The following is a 19281-nucleotide window of genomic DNA, read 5'->3' as shown; positions in this document are numbered from 1 at the left end:
TTTTGTTGATGGTTTCCTTTGCTATGCAGAACTTTTAAGTTTACTCAGGTCTCATTTGTTAAGATATAGGACATTTCCATCATCCCTGAAACTCCTCTTTGTGCCCTTTGCAATTGATCCCCCCTTTTCCCCAAGGCAACTACTAATATGATTTTTATTACCACATTTTGGTTATTTACCGATATGTAAAACCACCTCCAAACCTAGTGACTTAAAACAACGAAAATCATTTATTTGCTCATGCTATTGGAAATTGGTCAGGGTTTAGTAGAATCATTTTGTCCCTATTTTTGTTTCATCAGCTGAGATAGCTTGAGTGAAACTGGAAAATCCACTTCAGAGATGACTCACTCAGATGGCTGGCAAGTTGAGATTGGCTCTTGGCTGGGATCTCAGCTAGGACTGCCAGGTATGGATCTCATTTTTCTTCCACATGGCTGTTTGCGCTTCCTCACAGCATGGGTTCCAAGAAGAAGGAAGTGGAAGTTGCCTATCCTTTTAAAGACTAGACTCTATGCTGGTACAGCATCACTTTTGCTATGTTCTACAGGTCAAAGTAGTCACAAGGCCAGTGCAAATTCAAAGGAGAGGAGAAATAAAGCATACCTTTCAGTGTGGATAACGACAAAGAATTTGGGCCATCTTTAGTCCACCACATTGTAGATTAGTTTTGTCAGTTCTAGAATGTCATATACACGGAATCATGTAGTGTATAGTATTATGTATCTGGCTTCTTTTGCTCAACATGTGTTTTGAGATTCATCTATGTTTTTACATATAGCAGTAGTTCATTCCTTTTTATTGTTGAGTAATAGTTCAGTGAAAACACAGTTTGTCCATTTATCTGTTGATGGACATTTGGGTTGTTTCTAGTTTTTGGTTATTATAAATAAAGCTGTTATAAAAATTCTTATACAGCACATTTCATTTCTCTTGAGTAAATACCTAGGAGTTGAATTTCTGGTCATAGGATAGGTATGTTACAATTTATAAGAAATTGTTAAACTACTTCCAAAGGATTGTACCATTTTATACTTCCAGCAGCAATGTATGAGAGTTCTAGTTGCCCCAAATCTAGCCAACAGTTGTTATTTTCAGTATTTTTTATTTTAGACAATCTGGAGGGCATAAAGTGGTATCTCATTGTGGTTTTAGTTTGTATTTCCTTGATAATTAATGATATTGTGCATCCTTTCATATGCTTATTAGCTAATTGTAGATGTTTTTTGTTAAGTGTCAATTCAAGTCTTTTGTCCATTTAAATATTGTCTTGTTATTATTGAATTATAGGGGTTCTTTATATATTCTAGGTGTTTGTCCATTGTCAGATACACATATTATTACTACATGATAATATATAGGAAGACAATATCATTAAGATATTAATTATTTATAAAATAATCTATCAATTTAATGTAATTCCAATTAAAATACCAGCAGGTTTTCCATAGAAATTGACAAGCTGATTCTAAAATCTGTATGAAAATACAAAGGACTTAGAATAGGCAAAACAATTTTGAAAAAGATATAGTTGAAGGGCTTATACTACCTGACCTCAAGACTTACTATAGAGCTACAGAAATCAAGGCAAAATGGCATGAGTATATGGACAAATAAATAGGTCAATGGAACAGAATAGAGCCTAGAACTAGGCCCAATCATATATAGTAAATTGAGTTTTGAAAAAGGATGTTGTGGTAGGCAGCCTCTATTATGGCCCAGAATTAGTCCTATCTCTTGGTACTCACACCATTATGTACTCCCCTCCCCTTGAAGGTGGACTGACAGAGTGATAAGATGTTACTTCTGGGGTTAGGCTTAAAAAAGACTATGGCTTACATCTTGGGGGCACTCTTTGATTTTTGGGTGGTTTGCTATTGATAAAGAGCCAGCTGCCCTGTTGTAAGGCAGCCCTGTGGAGAGGCCCACGGGTCAAGAGACCAAGGCCTCCCAAGAACCACATGAGTGAGCTTGGAAGCAGACTCCTTTCCCCTCAAATCAAGCCTTTGGATGAGACTGCAGCTCTGGCCAAGAGCTTGACTACAACCTCATGAGAAACCTTATTCTAGGGCATCCATCTAAAATGTGCCCAGATTCCTTAACCACAGAAACTATGAAATAATAAATGTTGCTGTTTAATGCTGCTAACTATGGGAGTAATTTGTTACACAGTGGTAGATAACTAATACAGGTGCTAAGGTAATTCAAAAGGGGAAAAATGGTTTTTAACAAATAGTGTTGGGTAAATTTGATATCCTTATGGAAAAAAATGAACCTCAACCCCTACCGCCCACTGGTATTAATTTGAGGTAGATATTAGACCAAAATGTAAAAGCTAAAACTATAAAAATTCTTCAAAAAACACAGAAGACAACTTTACAACTTGGAGTGGACAGAGATCTCTTACACAAGATACAATAAGCACTAACATTAAAAGAAATTTTGATAAATAGGACTTTATCAGTGGTTTTTAAATGGAGGCATTAAATGAGTTCTGTGGTTCAGGAAAGTAAAATAAATGTGAGAGCAGTGTGGAGGACTGTTCTCCACATGTCTGTGTTTCTCTCTTTCACATGCAAATACTTGGTACTAGTAATCATTAGAGGTAGCCAAGTCCAGTGAAGTTGAAATGGTAAGCAAGTATCAGAAATGCAGCCTTAACTTATATGCCCATTCTTTTTTTTATTCATTGAGTTATAGTCAGTTTACAATGTTGTGTCCATTTCCAGTGTAGAGCACAATTTTTCAGTCATACATGAATACACATACATTCATTTTCACATTCTTTTTCACCATGAGCTACCACAAGGTCTTGTATATATTTTCCTATGCTATACAGTGTCAACTTGTACATCTATTCTATATATACCTGTCAGTATCTTATAAATCTTGAACTCCTAGTCTATCCCTACCCACCCCCTTCCCCCTGGCAACCACAAGTTTGTATTCTATGTCTGTGAGTCTGTTTCTGTTTTATATTTAAGTTCATTTGTCTTCTGTTTTTTTTGTTTTAGATTCCACTTATGAGTGATATCATATGGTATTTTTTTCTTTCTGGCTAACCCCATTGTTTCATTCAGTCAACAAATATCTGCTGTCTTTTTTTTTTCACTTTGCTATTTTATTTTTTAAAAATATTTTTGTTGAAGTATAGTCAGTTTACAATGTTGTGTCAATTTCTGGAGTACAGCACAATACTTCAGTCATATAGGAACATACATATATTTGTTTTCATATTCTTTTTAACCATAAGTTACTACAAGATATTGAATATAGTTCCTTGTGCTATACTGTATAAACTTGTCATTTATGTATTTAATATCTGCTGTCTCTAAAAAAAATTATTGAGGGGAGTGTATAGCTCAGTGGTAGAGTGCATGCTTAGCATGCACAAGGTCCTGGGTTCAGTACCTCCATTAAAACAAATAAACAAACCTAATTCCCCCCCCCCCCAAATTTAAAAAATAAAAATTGTGGCTGGCAAAATATATATAACATAAGACTTACCATCTTTTTTTTAAACTTACCATCTTAACCACATTTAAATGTACAGTTCAGTAGGGTTAAGTACATTCGCATTGCTGTGCAATCTCCAGAACTCTTTTCATCTTGCCAAACTTTTGCTATACTCTTTAAATGACAATTCCCCATCTCCCCTTCCCTCTAACCCCTGGCAACTGCCATTCTACTTTCTGTCTCTATGAATTTGACTACTCTGGATACTTCATATACGTGAAAACATAAAGTATTTGTATTTTTGTGACTGGCTTTTTTCATGTAGCATAATATCCTCAGCATTCATCCATGTTGCAGCATGTGTCAGATTTTTAATCCTTTTCTAAAGGCTGAATAATATTCCATTGTATGTATATACTGCATTTTGTTTATCCATTAATCTGTCCATGGGCATTTGGGTTGTTTCCACCTCTTGGCTATTCTAAATAGTGCTGCTAGGAGCATGGGAGTACAAGTATCTCTTCAAGATCCTACTTTCAATTCTTTTGAATTGCTGGATCATATGGGAATATATTTTTAGTTTTTTGAGTAACTGCCATACTGTTTTCCATAGTGGCTGCACCATTTAAAACTTTACCATCAACATACAAAGGTTCCAATTTTCCACGTCCTTGCCAACACTTGCTATTGTCTGTTTTTTAAAAAGTAGTAGCCATCCTAAGAGACGTGAAGTGGTCCCTCAATGTGTTTTTTTTTTTTTAATTAATGGACTTAACATTTTTAGAGCAGTTTCAGGTTCACAGCAGAATTGAGCAGAATACCTCGATGTGATTTTAATTTTCATTTCCCTAAAGATTAGTGGTGGTGAGCATCTTTTCATGTGCCTATTGGTCATTTGTACATCTTCTTTGGAGAAATGTCTATTCAAATCCTTCACCCATTTTTATTTTTATTCTTTATTTTTTATTATTGTTTTTTAAAATTTTATTTTATTGAGTTATAGTCAGTTTACAATGTTGTGTCAATTTCCAGTATAGAGCACAATTTTTCAGTTATATATAAACATACATACTCATTTTTAAATTGAGATCTTTTTGTTTTGTTTTGTTCTGCTTTTGTTTTGTTGTTGAGTTGTAGGAATTCTTTATATATACTGGCTATTAAATTCTTATCAGAATTGTGGTTTGCAAATACTTTCTCACTGACTGTCTTTTATGTGCCAGATACTCTTCCAGATGTTGAGAATACAGAGGAGGCCTCAATTCTTTTGGGTACAGGCAGGAGGGAAACAAAAAACAAGTAAACAAGGTATTTTGAGATAATGAGAAGTGCCATAAGGAAAATAAAACAGGGTGATAAAATACAAATGACTGGTAGATGGAGAGAGTCTACTTTGGATAGGGTGGTCAATTAAGACCTTTCTTTTAGAAAGTGATATTTGAGCCGATGAGAACCATTCAGAAGGATTCATTCACATGGATTTCATCCCATGCTGAAGGCACAATCAGTCTGAAGGCCATAAAGTGGGGATGATAATAGTAATCAAGGGTGCACAAACCAGAGAATGGTAAGTAGGCAAGGGCCAGATCAGTTAGTGTTCACAAGCCAAGGTAAAGAGTGTGGATTTTACCTTAAGTGCAACTTGAAATGTTGATCGGTTTCAAGGAGAGGAGTCATAAGATCTCAATGATATTTTTAAAATATCACTTTGGCTGATCTATGAAGAATGGATTATATAGTGGGGTGGAGCTGGGGATGAAAAGTGAGGTTCCAATGCATGTTCTTTCTTCAGGCTCTTTTTTTAAACCACCTTCAGGCAGTTGTCCCTTCACGTGGCTAGAGTCTTCTACTTTCCTCTTTCTAAATTTGTATCACATCATCGACATTGGCAATTGAGGTCTTCAACAAAATGGATTTTGCTCACCTCTAGCAATTTCCTCCCTTTTTCTATAATTCAGTGTGTGCTATGTTATGTGTGGTAACTGATAATCCCAAATCTCAGTGTCTTAAAACTACATAAGTTATTTCTTGCTCATGCTACATAGTCACTGCTATATGCTTGGTGGTATCTGCTCTGTGTCATCCATATTATGGGGCCAAGGCTGACACAGTAACCACCAGTTGGAGCATTGCTAGTAGCTGTAGCAGAAGGAAAGAGAAAATGGCTGAATTGCATGTTGGCATTTGAAGCTTCTTCCCAGAAGTCATACATGTCACTTCCACTCACATTTCATTGGCAAAGCAAGTCATGAAGTCATTCCTAACCTTATAGGAGCAAGAGCAAGGAAGAGCAATTATATCATGTTCCTGAAAGTTGGGAGAACCTGAAATATTTGAGAATAGCATAAATGTGAACAACCACTTCCAAGGTCATTACTAATATTCTTCAGCACTCAGGAAAATATCTGTTCAAAACTTCAAGCAACTAAAATTATTTCACTCATCCTTACTAAGAGCATTCACTGTGTAGGACATTATCAGCCTTTTACTAGTGTATTGTAAAACAGTATAGATGACAAGTTTTGTATTTCGAACTCAACTTTAACACGCTATTATCGTTATATTGAAATATTCATATACTTGTATTTATTTGCAGGGTCTTATAGAGATAAGGGTCGAACTAATGCAATGGTGGAAGAAATAGAAAGTAGGAGTTGGATAAAAAAAGAATGTTTAGTGATAGAAGCAACAGAACTTTGTGACCAATTGAAAGTGGAAAATAAATGAGAAGGACCAGTTAAGGATAGCGGAGGTTTCCCTAGTTGGGAGACTTATTGGAACGGTGGTGTCATTGCCCATTTAAGGGAATGCACTAGTAGGTGGTGTGAAGGTGATGAGAGCAATACTTAGTTTTACTTTGGAAATACTGAATTTCGACGTCTATGGGAAGCTCTGCTCTAGCTAAGTGTCCCTTTGCTAGGAATGGATAAAGGCAGGAGAACAAACTACCAGAAGGAGACTGGGAAGGAAGAGTCTAACACATTGTGTTATACAAATGAAGAGAAGAGTGAGTTTTGAGGATGTCTTTACTCTGAGGTATTTAAATGTAAACAATTTTTAACCTCCTTGGAGTGCAGGCACAGGTGCCTCCTCTACTCTCTAAGAATCTCTGTGTTATCATTATTTTACTTCAATAATGTCTCCAGTTCAGCATTTTAATGTAATATGTTAAGAGGAAAAAAAACTTGAAGGTGGGAGATAATGTAACAATATGTACCAACAGATGGGCAGCAGCCACCAAGGAATCTAAAAAAGATCTGCTGTGTAAGAATCTGTTAGTGTGCCTCTAGCACTGTCTAGGGGAGAAACAGAATAGTGGAGAAAAAAAGACTCAAGAATATACTGTATTGGACAGAATACAAGATGCTGGTTAAAATACAACCTTGACCACTAACTAGTACTCACATTTATATAGTGCTTCCTATTCACCATGGACTGTGACAGGTGTTCTAAATATTTCTGTCTTGGAATCATCATGATGATACAAAGACTAGATATGTTGGCCCCAATTTGCAGTTAAGGAACTGAGGAACAAATTGTTAAAAAAAAAAAAAAAACTTTTCAAGGTCAAAGTACAGTAAATGAGAGAATTGTAAGTTCACCCAGATGGGTCTGACTTCAAGGCCTGGGCTCTTCCACTATAGCCAATATACCCCAACCTAGGTGTGCATCACAATTACCTGGAGAACACGTCGAAACACATTTTCCAGTTTCTCACTCAAGACTGTCTCAGAAGATGGTACTATTAGTATAGTACTTTTCTCTTAGGGTTGTTGTTAGGATTAAATGTAATAAAGTATACTGGAGTGTTTGATAAACTGCAAGTGTAACATAGATATGCTTATAATTTACTCGTTTCATTATATCTGATTGCCTAATTCGCTTTCTTTTGATTTTCTGGTCAGAAAATAATTTTCTGATAAGTAATTAGGCTTATAAAGTGCCTTGAAATCAGGAAAGGGTGCCTAATATTATAAATTTTGGTTTAATAACTACATTATAAATTAATACATTTAATTTCTAGCTTATAAATCAGCATTCTTGTGAGTCTGACCAGTGCTAGTCAAATTCCCCCAGTTTAATCATCTTTTTGTTAACTGAAGAAACAAAATTGAAATCAGCAAAGCTGAGGAATAGTTAGAACAGAAGAGATTTGAAAATTGTTTTTATTGGGAATAGAATATCAGGTTTTTGCCCTGGAGGTCAGTTTGTTACAAAATTAACTCGTTCTAATATGCAAGACCACCTTTTCTCAGCATTAGTAGAAGGTGTTTTTCTCAGTTCTAATACGTCATAGCTAGATTAGGTTTGATAAAAGAATTTTTCACACATTGAGGTATGGGAAAGTCATTCGGGCTTATAAATGAGTTAACTTGAATTTTATGCTAACTAAAACAGCCTGTTTGTACCTATCAAACATATGTTGTACATCTGCTTTAATTATTAAAGAAAAGGGCACATTGACCAGGAGAATGTCCATGTTAAAAATAAAGATTAAATGACCCTCTTCCTGGGATGCCAATGCTGGTATGCCTTTGATGATAAGACTTCCTTCCCAGGTGCAGGGGCCATACTCTACGTGTTGTACGTGTATGCGCTAGTCTGGTTTTTTTTTTTTTTTTTTGAAATCTTGAAGAACTATACCCCTTACTTGTTTAATGTTGTTTGTTCTGACAAAATATAAAACTGTGCTGAAAACCCTCCTTCTCCAGAGCAGTTCATCAGAGTAATCTGGAAAGTGGGCTTCTGGGCTAGACTTCAGTTTGACTCAAAACAAAACCTCCTTTCTGTTCTTGATTAAAAATTTTTTAAAAAATTGAATTACAGTTACAATTTATCAATTTCTGGTGTGCAGCACAAAGTCTCAGTCTTTAAGACTACTACATACATATATTCGTTCTTGATTGTTGATTATTTTCCTCGACAGGATGAAGCAGAAAATGTTATAGGGCCACCAATACAATGTAATCTCCCGCCCCTTTAAAATGCCTCCTGCTTCTCTTACCTCCACTTTCCCCCACAATAGCAGCTTTCCAAGAAAGGTCTGGTCTATCCCAAGAGAAATTCTAAGCATTATTTCTACTTGCTTCTGACAGTTTACTTGTAGGCAAGTACCCTTGCTGTTTTTTTTTTTTTTCTTTCAATATTTAAAAAGGAACTCAGCAGGCACATAGTAAAGGCATGCTCCATGAAGAAAGTTAAGCTGTTTCCCTAAGACAATACATATCAAACGAGTGGGGGGGAGGAAGCCTGAAAGTGCCGGTTATATCCAGTCACACTCCCATAATTACCCAAACCGCCTCAATCTCAGCCCAAGGGCAGGGCTTTCAAAGGGACAAGAAAGGAACACCAGGGAGGTAAGAGCCAGGAAATCGGGAGAGGTGCTTTTCCCGGCATGCTCTGCAGCACACTGAGGGGCGCCAGACGTATCCCGGCGTGCATCGGGGAGCGCCCAAGGGCGATGGTTCCCGGCTCCTGGAGAGGCACGCGAAGTTAAAGCGGTAGGTGTGAGCTTACTTGCTTTTGAGACCATGCTTTCTCATTCTCCCTTTATGAACGTAACCCCATACGGGCAGAAAAGGAGGTCCTCTGACTACCCTCCCTTTCCGCGTGCGAAGGACTTTCGGTGGCGCCGCTTCGAGCTCGGTGCCAGGTGATTAGCGGTTAGGGGCGGGCCTGAGCCGAGCACGTGACCAAACCTGGCCGCCAATGACTAGCCGGGTGGTCCAGCAGCGCGAGGATTCCCGGACCCGTGAGCGGAGCGGCGCGTCGGCCCGCTCCGGTCGGCCCTGGCAGGTATGCGCAGGCGCCCTGGTTGTCGCGCGCCCCGACCGTCCCCACGCGCCCAGCGGCGTGTACTTGGCGCGAGGTGTTAAAAGTCTGGTTGTTTTTTGGGGTGGTGGGTAAGGAGAGGGTGGGGGGCGATGGCGTCACGTGGACGCCACAGCCAATCGCAGGCCCAGGCGCAACCACAGCTTTCCCTGGCGCCCCGGGGTGCGACGTGTTCAGTGAGGTTCGGCTCAGTCCTGCCAGCCCCAGCGCTCTTTCGAAGCGCGTGTGCGGCCTGTAAAATCTGGCCGCGGGTTTTCGTGGAGTCCCGCTCCGCCGTGAGCACGGACGGCAAGTTCTCGGCAAAATGGCTGCTGTAAAGAGTCGCCTAGCAGGGGGAGCGCTGGGGCCGCGTGAAGGTCACATGACGAGGTTGGCAGCGCGTGCTGCTGGCGCGGGGAAGGGGGAGGGTGGGAGGGCAGAGGCGTGGCCAGTCACGTGCTTTCGACTGCGCCGTCCCTCGGTTTTCTAGCGCCTTTGCTTTGGTCGGATCGTCTTTTACTCCTCCCACCTCGAACCTTGGCAAGTGTCGGCGAGAGGCTGTATGGTGTGGTGGAATGAGCAGGATTCTGGGAATCGGGAGACCTGGGGTCTAGGCCTTTGGTTACTTTCGCAATTAGCAAGTCACGTTGCCACTTCTGGCCTCCATTTTCTCTATTTTAGCTCTGTATAGGAGGTTTTTTTTTTTTAGGACCCTTTAAAGGTATGTGACTTCTGCCTAATCCCAGTGTCATGCTGATAACAAAATTAAAACGATTAGGTCATTAACAATCATTGTGAGACAAGCCAGTCTCACAAGAAAAAAACCCACCACAGCCCCCCTCCCCTCCTTATTGACAGTGATGTGGGAATCTTGGTGGAGTTAATTCGTTGTAATATTCTGGGCATGTCTGTCCATATTTATCGATAGCATTAATACTCTATACCTGTCTGGTATCTCATTTGAAAAGTATTCTTTTGGATGTCTAGTCCCTATGTGTTTTCCTGGAAAGAAATCGAGTTAAGTAGTATTGTCATAACTATAGAGATAGGGAAATAAGAGTGGTTAGAGGAACATGTTAGTGCCCCTTTCAAGCTGACTAGAAAGAAGCTGTCTTCTCCACTTGGTGGGCCAATCTTTTTTTTTTTTTAACTTATTTTTTTTATGGAGGTATGGGGAATTGAACCCATGACCTCATGTATGCTAAGCATGTGCTCTACCGCTAAGTTATGCCCCCTCATCCGCTAATCCTTATAAAAATTTTGAGGCTTCTTGCCAGCAGCCTTTGGTATTTTTATGCTTCTCTGCTCCCAGTTCCAGCTCTTCATTTTACGGAGGGTCAAGGCCTTAGTGAAATGAAGCAGGCATAAATTATATATTTTTCGTATCACTGCTATGTTTTATGCTACCCTTTGATGTAAATTAAAGAGCCTTTGAATTTGTGGGAGCACAATCTGGAAAACATTTATTGAGCAATCATTATAATAGTTATCACTTTGGAACAATTATAATAATGGTTTATATCTTTCTAGTGTAGTACTGTGTATGTCTTAACTTCATTTAGTTCTCACAACAGGTCTATGAGTTAAGTACTGTTATCTCCATTTTACCAGTGAGGGCAATAGTGACAGAGAGATTAAGTAACTTGCACAGGGTCATATGGCTGATGATTTACATAATTCCAACCAGGATTCCTTTTGAAAACTTGACGAAATTATTTTAAATTTCATTTGGAAGAGTGAACCAGTAAAGTATAAAAATGTTTGAAAGAGACAAGTGCAAGGGGGGATTTGCACTAGTGAATATGCAAATAAAGCTATGATTAATGAGACACTAAGTGGTAACTCTGGCCTGGAATAGACAGAGCAGTGGGACAGAATAATAAATCTAGAAATATATAAAACTCTTTAGTATTCTAAAGATGACATTTCATATTAGTTGAGAATTTCAAAATTGTGTTGTAACAATTGGCTAACCATTTGAAAAAAATAAAATGGAATCCTGCCTTAAAATGTAAGTAAAATCTAGGTGACTTAAATATTTGTAAAATATGAAGCCAGAAAATTACTGCTTTAAAAAAATGTGTAAATGATTTTCTAATCTTGACATAGGATGAGCTGTTCTAAACATGACTGCAAAGGCAGAACCTATAAAGGCAAAGACTGATAGAATTACTGCATAAAACAACCTCTAGTTGGCAACAACACCATAAAGTTAAAAGACAAACTTACTCATTTAGTATTTGCTTTACATTTATTGAGTGCTTACCATGTGCCAGGCAGTTTTTCAGGTGTAGGGGGCCTAGTGATGAGCAAAGCCAGGCAAAATGGGGGAAAAAAAATTTGCACCATGTGTTGGACACAGAAAGTTAATGACTTTAGTATCTAACAGATAGGCAAAAGATCTGAATAGGTAAATCACACACTTAGAGAAATAAAAATAACCAATAAAGTTACATTATATATGTACAAAAATACGTTATTTTCCACTTATAAACAACATAAAACAACCCCTCCACCCAGCAGATTGGCACATATGTAATAAAATGTTAATATCTAGTATTGGCATAGGAGTGGAGAAATTGACACATTTCTACACTGTTGTTGGTAGATATTTACATTTGAACATCCTTTCTGGAGAGAGTTTTGGTCATACCTAATTGAGAGCATTAAAAACTTGTATGTCAAAGCTTTGAATCAGCAGCTCCTTTTCTTTATTAAGGAATTAATTGGTAAGTTTGCGAAGATGTTCATATGAGTTGTCTTTGTAGTATTTTTTTATAATAGCAAAAAACTGGGAAAACTTAAGTGTTAAGTCATTGGGGATTGGTTACATAAATAATATGCCTTTATGGGGGGCATATTTTGTAGTTAGTAGACATGATAGAGATTTCTAGTAGTGACTTAGGAAGCATATTTTATATATTGTTAAGTATAAAAAGCAGATTATAAAATTATGTGTAGTATGATCACATTTTTGTAGTTATATATCTCTATCCATTTACAGAGAAATCTAAACAAGTATATATCAAACATAAGCTAACAGTGATTTTATTTGAGTGGTAGGATTTTCGGATGAATTTAATTTAAAAAAACGTATTATTTTTTAGAACAGTTTTAGATTTATAGAAAAATTGCAAAGACAGTATAGAGAGTTTCTAAATACCCAGCACCCAATTTTCCCTATTATTAACATCCTTTGTTAATATGGTCTATGTGTTATAATTAATAAACCAAGATACATGATTATTAACTAAAGTTCATAGTTTAATCAGATTTCTTTAGTTTTTATCTAATGTCCTTTTTTGGTTCCAGAATCCCATCCAGGATACCACAAATACTTTTTTTTTTAATGTCCTAATTCTTTATTGATGGGTCAGATTCTAGGGAGAAAGGTGTGAGGGACAAAAGAAAGTAAGGTAGGCAAAAAGTGAGAACAACCATAAGGGATGTGTTACCAAGATGGCCATAGCTTCATTGCAAACAAAGCTGGCTAGTTGATCTTCCAAGGCATCTCCGGAGAGATCATATAAAGCTCCTGCCTCTCAGAACCTTCCATTATGCAACCACAATACTTTCAGTAATCATGTTCATTTAGGATCCTTGTGGTTATGATTTCTCAGTTTCTCAGACTTTCCTTGTTTGTTTGTTTATTTGTTTTTAGACTTTTGTAACAAAATATTTTGTTTTATTTGTTTTGTTTTTGTTTGAGGAGGAGGTAATTCAGTTTATTTATTTACTTATATATTTTGATGGTGGTACTGGGGATTGGACCCAGGACCTCGTGCATACTAAGCACACACTCTACTACTGAGCTGTACCCCTGCCCCAGCTCTCCTTGTTTTTGATGACCTTGATGGTTTTGAGTGGTACTGGTCAGGTATTTTGGAGTATACCCCTCAGTTGGGATTTGACTTTATTTTCATGATTAGACTGAGGTTAGAGTGCATACTGTCGACATGTTTTGTCACTCTTCATGTTGACCTTGATCACCTGCTGTGAATGTGGTCTTTAAATGTTTGCTTTTCTGTAGTTTCTATTTTTTAAAATAATTTGTGTTACTTGCAATATAAGAAAATTTGTTATAATATTCTGGGCATGTCTGTCTATATTTATCCATAGCAGTTATAACAAGCAGTACATTGACAAGCTGATAATATAGAAAGAGGATAACTGAAGTTACAGTCAAAGAAAAATAACTGGCCAAGTTACTGGGAAGGGCTAAATATAGAAAGGAATTAAAGGCATTAGTATAGTATAGCTTGTTTTAACAGTCTTTAAACTGTTTTAGAACTCTGTTCTAGGAAGAACAGCCTGGTAACCATGAGTTAGATCTAAATTTAAAGGTGAGGACAGAATTATTCAATTATACATAACAGGATGAAAATGTAAATAAGATAGATTAGGAGAGTTAGGTAAATTCATTCATTTGACAAGAGATAATTAATGGGCCTTACTGTATGCCAGGTATTATACCAGATTTAGGGATTGAGCAGTGAATAAGGCAAAGTCTTTAGTGTCATGCAATTTATATTCTAGTGGATAGACAGTAAACTAATAAATAATATGATTTCAGATTTTGTCAGTGCTATGAAGAAAATAGTGCAAGAGTATAGAGTCCTACTCAGCCATAAAAAAATAATAAAATAATGTCATTTGCAGCAACATGGATGGACCTGGGTATCATCATTCTAAGTGAAGTAAGCCAGAAAGAGAAAGAAAAATATCATGTGATATCACTCATATGTGGAATTAAAAAAAAAGAAAGACACAAATGAACTTACTTAAAGAACAGAAACAGACTCACAGACACAGAAAACAAACCTATGGTTACCAGAGGGGAAAGCGGGTAGGAAGGGATAAATTGGGAGTTCGAGATTTGCAGATACTACTATATATAAAATAGATAAGCTACAAGTTTTTTCTGTATAGCACAGGGAACTATATTCAATATCTTGTCATAACCTATAATGAAAAAGGATATGAAAAAGAATGTATATGTGTATATGTATGACTGAAACATTATGCTGTACACCAGAAATTGACACAACATTGTAAACTGACTGTACTACCAAAAAAAAAAAAGAATATAGACAGTGGTGGTGGTAGGTTTGGTGGTTCTTTTAGATAGGTCACCAAGAAAGGATTCTCTGAGGTAACATTTGAGGATAAAGAGACCTGAATGAGAAGGAGCAAGTCATGCTACATGTGGAGCATTTCAAGTGGTGGGGATACTAATGTAAAGATTCTGGGACAAGAATCAGTTTGGGATTTTTAAGGAAGTGCAAAAAGGCTAGTGTGGTAGAGTTTGGAGATTGCTGGGGTATTAATTGGTGGTGGTGGGGTCTGGTCATAATGATTTAGGGACCTTGATGGGTCTCAGATGCTATAGAGCCTGTGGACTAGAAGGACTTTGAATTTTATTCTACAAGTGGTGAGATCCATTGGAGAGTTTTATGAAGAAGAATGATACAATCGAATTTGTGTTTGAAAAAGATCACTTTGATTACTGTAGAGGCAAGAGGTGCAGCTGGAGGCCATTTAGGAAGTCATTGGAACCCTACAATGCAGTACGGTGGCTTGGATCAGGGAGACAATGATGGAGGCAGTGAGAAGGGGTCGGATTCAGGGTATATTTTGAAGTTAGAACAATGGAATTTGCTGATAGATTTGTTGTGAGAGGTGAGAGAAAGAAAGGAATCAAAGATGACTCCAAGGTTTTTAGCTGGAGCAACTGGTGCTGTGTACAGGGAAAACTGGAAGGAGCTAGTTTGGGGTTTAAAATAAAGAGTTTAGTTGTATGTGTTGAATTTGTGATGCTCACTAGGTATCCAGGAATAGGCAGTTAACTGTTCAGGTCTGGTGTCCAGAGTCAAAGTCATGGTTCTGAATGTACATTTGGATTGTCATCAGTAAAAACATGGGTCTGGTGAGATCAGCCAAGGAGCAGAGAAGAGGGCCAATGACTGAGCCCTGAGACTCAGCTGAAAGCATGAACAGAGGAATAGGTCACACTTAGATTTCTATTGTATCTGCATCAGCACAGTATTTACTGATGTCTATATGATGTAATATTAAATAATGCCTTTGAGATGATTGTAATGTAGCTTAGGCTCTTCCTGTTACATGAACTGGTTCTTCTGGGTTTTGTCACTGTCCTGCCTGAAGATTTCTCTCCATTTCCTGGGGGCATAAACTCCATATTTCATAGCTTAGCATACCAGACCTATCATTATCTAACTTTATCCTACCTTTGTCTGCTCTTTATCCTCTCTGCTGTTTATCATTCCTGCCATGCCCAACATGTTCTGCTTGTGTATAGCCCTCTATTTGCCTGGAATACTTTCTACCCCTCTCCTGCTCTTTGCCTTAAACTCCTACTCAGTCTTCAATATCCAGATTAAATTTGCTATGTAGTTTCCCCAAATTTCCACAGACAGAAGTTGGCTCCTCACTGCATAGTACTTCCTCCGCTCTGTTGTTTGTACTTTAATTTATAGCAGAATACAAAGTCAGTTGATTTTGACTTTTTAAAATTCATTTGTTTCCCCAGTGCTTGACATGTTTTAGATGCTCAATCTAATGCTTTGAAAAATTTTAGAAGTTTTGTTTTGGCAAAAGAGAGTAAATAATTAAAACTAGATCTTATAATATGCAATCATATGTATCATTAGTAGAGATTTTTAGGATTTATCTTATGGTGAGTTTTTGGTTTTAATAACATTCATTGTGATGAAATTTAGCTAGTACAGAGTTTAATGAATTGATGTCAGTTAGGAGTCTTAGTTCAGAGACATTTTAGGAATGGTTTAATCTCTAGAGTTGAATAATGCTTATTCTTTTGAGGCAAGCTATTATAATAGATTCTTCCTTCCCTTGCCCACTTTCCCACCCACCTTCTCAGTAGTCAAGAATTCTATTTTAACATTACACTTGTACTTTGAGCTCTTTGCTAGAGAAGAAACCTAATGTAATAAATCCAGTAGAATCGGCAGTAGGCACCCCAGGAATGTCCTTTAAACTGTTGCATAGAGAGAGGCTTATTGGTGTTAATTGTAGGTGTGAGAGTTTCAGTCTGTGAGCTCAAAGTAGGGTTAATTATTTTGTCTTTCAGTTGTAAGCATGTACTGAGCACCTGCCATATATGGGCACTGTGTGTGGTGCTGTGGGGGACCCACAAAAGCAGTAAAAGTCATGGTTCCCTGCACATGAATGCCTGACAATTTAGTCAAGGAACTGAAACATAGCATTAGAAAGGAATTTAATCTTAGCAAGCAATATATCAATAAATGCAAAATCCCGTGGTGTAGATCAAAAACTTTGCATTTCTTGAGCCTAAGTAGATTCTCAGAGCTGTATGCCATTGTATCTTGCATCAGTTTTCAACATTTTGATTTGATTTGCAAGGTCTGCATTTTCTCCTATCCTTTAACATTTTTAGTTTCAAAAAGATATTATTGATTTGACTCTTTGATGTGATGAAAGCGCTATACAGGAAAAGAGTGCCCTGCCAGTACATCATTGCTTTCAAACATTTCATTCTTTCACGTCTATAAAGCAAATGCGTAATTGGTAAAGGTGGAATTCATTGATCCTTATATGTGTGACAGAGGCATTCTTTTATACTTTTGGTATGCGTAGGTTTTCTTAGACATATCTTTTTCTACCTATGACTCTCCAGAGGCTAGGGGGTGGAGAGGAGAGAAGAGTATAAAAAGCCTCGAGAAAAAATTGTGTGTGTGTATGAGTTTTAAAAGTACTTATTTTTGGATTTGAATTATACAGGGAGGTTTCTTCTCATTTAAGAAGATATAAAAAACATAGATAAGCACAAAAAAGGAAATAAAATTTTCTAGTATACTGCATTGTCAACCTTATTGGTGTGCTTCTAGGCTTTTTTTTTAAATTGGCATGTTTTGTTTTTTAGTAAATAAAATTAATAGTGCAGATACCTTTAGGAATAAGTAGATAATTGTCTTTACATAAGGTGGATCTGATCAGTTTATTCTCAATAAAATTCTTTGGTAGCTTCTCATAGTAAGTGGAATCAAGTTGAGACAAGTTCAGATGCTTTAGCCTAGTACATAAAGTCCACTATCTTATAGCTTATCTCATCTACCATATGTTTTATCTATACTACTTTCAAGCCTCTAGACCAGGGGTTGGCCAACTTTTTCTGTAAAGGGCCAGGTAATAAATATTTTAAGCTTTGCGAGCCTTACTGTTCCTGTCAGTAACTACGCAAATATGCTGTGGTAAAATGAAAGCAGCTGTAGACAATATGTAAATGAATGATCATGGCCATGTTCCAGGGAAACTTTGTTTATGGACACTAAAATTTGAATTTCATACAATTTTTGCAGGTTATAAAATTTTATTATTTTAATTTTTTTCAACCGTTAAAGAATGTAAAAACCATTCTTAGTTTATGGGCTGTACAACAGAAAATGGCAGGACACGGCCTGCGGGGTTGTAGCTTGCTAAACCTTGCTGAAGACTACCACACTTGCTGTACCTCTGCCTGTATTCAGTAATCCTCCCCCTGTTTCTTTCCCACGTTTGACTGTCTTGTTTAAAATTCGTCTTGGGAGGAGGGCATAGCTCAATGGTAGAGAGCATGCTTAGCATGCACGAGGTTCTGCGTTCAATTCCCAGTGCCTCCACTTAAAAAATAAATAACCCTAATTACCTCCCGCCACCAACCCCCCAAAAAAAGCCAGTCCATGTCATGTAAAATTCATCTTAGATGTCATAGTCTTGGAAATCAGGGTTTCTTAGATCCTTTTCTGGTAATGAAAGTGCTTTTCAAACCTTTATCATTGCACTTATATGATTGTATTTTTAAAAATTGTAGTAAAATCTGTATAAAATGTATTGGTTTAACCATTATTAAGTGTTCAGTTCTTTGACACTGAGTATGTTCACATTGTTGTACAGTCATCACCACCATCCATCTCTAGAATTTTCATCTCTCCAGGCTGAACTCTGTACCTGTAAAATACTAACTTACTATTCTCCCCTCCCTCTAGTCCCAGGCATACCATTCTACTTTTTGTCTATAAATTTGACTGTGCAGGTACCCCATGTAGTTAAATCATACAAAATACTTGTCCTTTTGGAACTGGCTTATTTCTCTTAGCCTAATGTCTTCAAGGTTCATCCATGTTGTAGCATGTGTTAGAATTTCCTTTCTTTTTAAGGCTGAATAATATCCCATTACATGTTTATACCACTTTTTTTTGTATATCCATTCATCTGTTGATGGACATTTGGGTTGTTTCTACCTTTTGGCTATTGTGAATAATGCTACTATGAACATGGTGTAGAAACATCTCTTTGAGTCTCTACTTTATTCTTTTGAGTATATTTCTAGAATTAGAATTGCTGGATCATATGGTAATTTTATATTTAATTTTTTGAGGAACGGCAGTGGCTGCATCATTATGACTGAGTTTTTTTAAATAAACTTTTTTGGGGAATAATTTTAGATTTATAGAAAAGTTGCGAAGATTGTACAGAGTTTCTGTATACCTCTCACCCAGTTTCCCCTAATTTAACATCTTACATTACCATGATATGTTTGTCAAAACTAAGAAACCAACATTGGTCCATTACTGTTAAGTAAGCTCCAGACTTTATTTGGGTTTTATTAGTTTTTCCACTAATATCCTAAATCTGTTCCTGGATGCACTTGACGATACTACATTGCATTTAGTCTATATGTTTTTTGTTTTTTCCAGAGTACTTAGCACAGAGTGTGGTACATAATAAGCATAGTAAGTGTTTCTTGAATGAATTAATCATTTCCTTTTAATTTTTCTCCCCATTTTGGGGTATGTTCATTAACTTTCCTTTAGATTTACTCAACTGATTTATTTACCCTCATATCCTTTCATCCCTCTTCCCCCACCATCTGTTTCTAAGGTCCATTACAATTTTTTTCACTAATTTTTTTGAGTAAAAGTATTCATGGTATATGTGGCAAAGACCACTAAATGTCACATCTGCTCTCCGCTT

General features: G+C 37.1%; 1 protein-coding gene across 3 annotated transcripts in view; it reads left to right on the top strand.

Moving 5' to 3' along the window:
• The first annotated feature begins 332 nt into the window (after positions 1-332).
• MGA (MAX dimerization protein MGA) overlaps positions 333-19281 on the top strand; it is a 151986-nt gene continuing 133037 nt past the window's right edge. Inside the window, exon 1 of one of the 3 annotated variants that reach the window (XM_032481446.1) lies at positions 333-409. The gene's annotated coding sequence lies outside the window, so the exon portion shown is untranslated. Of the gene's footprint in view, positions 410-8686; positions 8958-9027; positions 9253-19281 lie in introns of those variants that run through there. The other 2 variants (XM_032481442.1, XM_032481444.1) reach the window with 2 other exon arrangements.

Source organism: Camelus ferus, chromosome 6 (assembly GCF_009834535.1).
Source record: "Camelus ferus isolate YT-003-E chromosome 6, BCGSAC_Cfer_1.0, whole genome shotgun sequence".
NCBI classification, from domain to species: domain Eukaryota; kingdom Metazoa; phylum Chordata; class Mammalia; order Artiodactyla; family Camelidae; genus Camelus; species Camelus ferus.
Note: the sequence above shows the minus strand (reverse complement) of the source record. Positions and strands in the feature narration are given on the sequence as shown.